Consider the following 5,109-nt stretch of genomic DNA (forward strand, 5'->3'; position numbering starts at 1 on the left):
TTACTTTCAGCTAAAGATCTCAGTAGAAGAGATATTAATCTATAATATCTTGTTTGTCTGTGGTTTTAAATTGTTCTTAGATCATAAACTGTTATGTAGCATGTGGATGTTCAAAGACAGTCTAAGAATGATCTGTAGCCTAACACTGGTTACATTTTTTAAGTATAGTCATGCAGAGTCATTGACGTTTTAAAAAAATGTCTGTGTGTTAGAGTAGTAACATTCTTCCCTATTACACTGCCTTCTTTGTTGATGGCAATGGTTGCAGAGAGACTATTCTAGATAGAAAATAATCCCATACGTATTCTGAATCTAAATAAGATATGGGAGTCTTTATTGTGCAGGTGCATGTCTTTCACCCATCTGCACAGATAAAGCAAAATGATACTCCATGAGTGTTTCTTGCTCTGCCTGTCGGATTAAGAGCACACTGTCTGCATCAGACTACAATTTGTATTCTTGAAATGAGGTAGCCACTTTGCAGTTTATGTTACAACAGAGTAGCTGTATGAATTTAACAGTCTCAAAAAATAATTCTCCTTTGTTTAAGTAGATGTGCTCCATTTTGGCCTCCGCCTGCTTGCTTGCTAGCATTTTCCTGCTGGGGATGCTGGTTGCTCCTATTTCAGAATTAATGGCCTTTTAGCCAAAAATGGCCTTTCTTACTGTTGAGACTTCAATGGGAAATAAATGATGGAACCAAATGGAACAGAAATAAAAAGCAGATGGGGAGGAAGAACAGCTTCCCCCTCCCCCCCCCATCAGAAGTAAATTCAACAGGATAAACAGATTATATATTTATAAATTAAAATATGTTTTTCTAAACAGTGAGAAGCATACTTGGATTTGATTCTCTGCATCAGTCTGTTCTCACTGAAATTGCTTTTTTCTTCACCACAGTTGTTGTTGGAAGTCATGCAAACCTCTGCAAGCTGAAAAGCTGTGGTCACTGAGGGTTGCTCATCCCATTTGCTGAACAACATGTCACCAAACAGAGCCAGGAGCAGAGGAACTCTGTGCTCCTGAGACAATCAGGAAAATGGAATCCCAGTGACATGATGAGTTTTGAGTCATGATGAGCTGGTGAGGGCTGCAGGTAGGCTCCTCCTCACCTGGCAAGATCTACGAGGTGGTCAGGATTCCAGAGCATGTTTCCAGCAGCAGAATTTAAAACTTGTGCAAGGGAAAGAAGGGAGATGCTGTTAGAGTCGCAGGAGACTTCTTGTCAGAAACTCCCAAGATGAGTTCAGCAAGGGTTTGTGTGCTCTGCGCCCAATGGGCTTCGGAAGGTCTCCACATCATCCACTGCTGGCTTTGGCAAGTGGAGGAAGCTAGTTCTGCTGGTCATGTGCAAGCCCTCAGAGGGCCCATCTGAAAACCTATTCAGCAGCTGAAGGATAATTCACCTCGATATTTATTAGAGGGCGTTGCAAGAGCGGTGAAACTTAATCTTTCTGTAAGAATGATTTTAGCTGAAACTTGCTAAAACAATTTGCCCCTGGGCTGGTACGAAGTAGGAAAATATCACCAGAGAGGGAGACTGTCTGGTTTCAGAAAGTTGTCTACATGAAAGAACCTGAAAGTTATAATTACATTCCTGACATAATCTTAACAGCTTCTGCTACTTGAAACTTGCTATAATAATGTATCTTATCTGACCCAAATCCAACAACAAATAGTTTTGTTCTCTTTTCCTGTGCATTTTGCTGCTGGCTACAGATAAAACTGAGTATGTTCCATTCAAAGAATATTAGTATCTAGATACTGATTATTCATCCACTTGTAGGTACAAAAAGAATAGTAAAGGTATTTGCTGAATATAATGACTTTATTAAGCAAACTGGAACACAAATAGATCAGTAAAACAAAGAGTTTTCATAAGTTGAAGAATGGCATAGGTGTGAGTGCTCCACTTTTATGGAAAAAAATTGTGACACCTTTGACAAACATCATCACAAAACCAAACTGGGTGCAATTAAAATGTGCCTTGACTTTATGTAGTTGTGGATATGGTATTAACTCATGGAGCTATTTTTCTCATGTCTATCAAAGGAGAAGGACTCTTAATTCATAATTTATACGTGTAGCCACTCCAGAGAGTGTGACTGCAGGCTGCTGCCTTTGTGACCAACAAATAGTACTAAGCAGAAGCAGCAGCATCCCTTCTGGAAATAAACATTCTCCCCCCTCTCTCCCCCATCACATCATAAGTATTTCTTTTAGAAATCTTTGGATACTAAGTCCTTTGCCCACTGTCACACAGGACATTAGATGGTCATCTCCACACTGTTTTGCAGATGAAAAGACTGGAAATAACACCATGCTGACAGATCAGAGACGGTCTCTATCGATCAGTACATCTAACAGTGGTAATAAGAATGTAAACTCAACCTTGTGCTGCTTTCCATCAAAGTAATGCAAGCTGAGCTTTCCTTTTGCACAGGCCTGCAGTAATCTCTCAAGTTGTCAATATGTCCTGATAGAGCTTTTAGACACTTATCAATATTTAACTACACTCCTATTGATTCAGCAATTACACAATAATTGATTTAAGATTGATTATCATTATATTAACATTTTAGTGGCCAAAGGCTAATAAGACTAACTGAATGTGAAATTATTTTAGATTTTTATTACCTTTGTGCATGCCCATGACTGTTACTTTCCATCAGATTTTTTTTTACCTGATCTTATATCATTCACTAAAAAGTAGTTTTTAATAGCCATCTTTAAAAAAAGCTATTTTTAAATAGCTATATTATTTTCCAGAATGAAGCTATATTTTCATAGCACTTTTTTTTTTTTAACTAAATTATCTGAATGTAGCTCTTCAGAATATTTCGTTATTAGTGAAAACATAGAAATGGTGGGTACAGGGAAATAGCATAAGAGGCAGTTAGCTGAAGGATAAGACAACAAAATTATTTTGTCAGCTGTAGTATTGTGTGTGTGAGGGCTGGTTTTGATGAATGATGTTTTTCATGAATCAGTTATATTGATTTCTTGCATGGAGAAGTCTCAGGTGTAGGCAGAGCTCTAACAGGTTTGAGCTCTGCCAGCTGTGGTGTAAATAAATATTAGCCAAGGAAAATACCCGATAAATAAAACCAGGACCGTAGAAAGATGGATTCTTTTTCAGTACGACAGTAGTTAACTCAGTCCTATTGATTCCGTTAACACTTTCGGTGTGTGAGGTGGAGCCGGAGGCTGAGAAGCCACAATTTGTGTTGTGAGAGCAGCAGCTCAGGAGAGCAGGGTATCTGCAGCCTGCATCCACTCAGGGTTATGCATGTTAGACAGAAGCTCTAAAGTCAAATAAAGCACCATTTTTTTGAACAGCTGAAATAGAAATAAATTGAACCCTGGGAAGAGGAGAAAATGGGTTACAAGTATTTTGAAACTGTCACTTCATTTCCTGCCCAGACTCTGAAACTAACAGAAATTACTTTAAGAAAATCTAGCATTTCATTTTTCCCTCTGTCTTTTGTCTTGACTTACCTTACCGGGGCTCTTTCCAAGAAGCCACTTCTGAAACTTTTTGTGACATATAGAGACCCACTCCTCTTACAAACAGATATGGAAACCTGAGTTTTGGATCTGGGGCTTGTGACAAGAGAAAGAGTAAAAGAATCTTCATAGGATTTCTTGCTCTGCAAACTAAGAGGTTGGTGAGATTTCACTGCAAAGCTAATTCTTTTGCTTGTAATAATTGAAAAATGATATTTAACAATATATGAAGTGCAAAGCTGGGGAGAGTTTTTGGGAGTTTGTGAATACTGCTTTAAAAAAAGTTGTCAAAAAGCTGTCACTTACTGGGCTGCTACAGAAGAGAAGTCAGAGATTGCTTTCTTTCTTTGTCCTTAGGAATTGATCAGATCTCTGGCCCAAATGTGTATATATGTGTCTTCTGTTCCTGTTCATCATGAAACATTGCACGATTCGTGATTTTCAAACATGAGGAGTCTAACAGAGATCGTCCTGGTCAGAACTTTTTGCCAGTGTTCTTGTTGAATAGAAAACATTTCCTTATTTTTCTTTATTTTTTTAAAACAGAGGTAAATTACACTAGGAACAAGTTTTCTGAAAAATAGTCACCTCCAAAACTACAAAAACTATTTGGCTTGATTGCTCTGGCTTTGAACAATAAGTTGCTTTTTGAAAGATTACCTCAAAATAACATCTATCTTCACCAGAGATCTTCTAGAAGTTTTCTAGAATTATTTTTTATTTGTTCATGCATTTGTACTGTATCATCATATGTTCTTTAATTCTAGCTGTGCTGAGAAAACAAGAGAAGGAATGGAAACTCGCTTGATCCTTTTTCTGCTTTCTTTTAGCTAAGCTTTTTTTCTCACCAAAGTTGAGGTACATTCTGAGGTTATATATTGGGTACCACAAGCACAAATGTGAGAGGAAGAACTGCTTCATTTAATATTAATGTGGATAATTAATTCATTGTGTTGAGAGAAAAATCAGCAAAGACTTCACTAAATCATAAGATTGCTCTCTCTTTTGTCTACTTGAGACATCCAGTTTCAACATGCATTCTAGTGTAATTTCAACACAAGAGTTCAGTCTAAGCAATTAAACTAAAACTTGCAATGATAGACAGTGGTATACTAAATCTGGCTTCAGAATACAGCATCCCAGCAATGTGACACAAAAAAATTGACATGCTTTTATGAGTCAGTATAGTACTAGATCATGCATTTTCTGTCCCTTATCCTGATCTAAGACATGAAGTTGTCATAAAATGCAAATTTGGATTGATTGATTTAGTGAGATTAAAATCGACCCAAGTCAAATTTGGTTACCTCTATGGTCTTGTCTACCTTAGTGTTAGGAAATGGAGTACTGCACTTCAATGTGAACTAAATGATGAAGTATCACAATTATCTGAGATGCTGCTTACAGAAAACCTTGAAAGGCAACACAAAACTTTCTTGGAGAGTCCAGGAGAAGTATTTCTGAAGATCTGATGAATCTACTGTCCACCAAGACATTAATTGACTCTCTTCAGAAACTGCCTTAAATGGAGCCTCACCAAAGGAATCTGCTCTAAGAGTAGAAAAAATACTTCAAATATATAGCTGACTCAACCATCCTATT

This window comes from Meleagris gallopavo, chromosome 10, assembly GCF_000146605.3.
Source record: "Meleagris gallopavo isolate NT-WF06-2002-E0010 breed Aviagen turkey brand Nicholas breeding stock chromosome 10, Turkey_5.1, whole genome shotgun sequence".
Taxonomy (NCBI): Eukaryota; Metazoa; Chordata; class Aves; order Galliformes; family Phasianidae; genus Meleagris; species Meleagris gallopavo.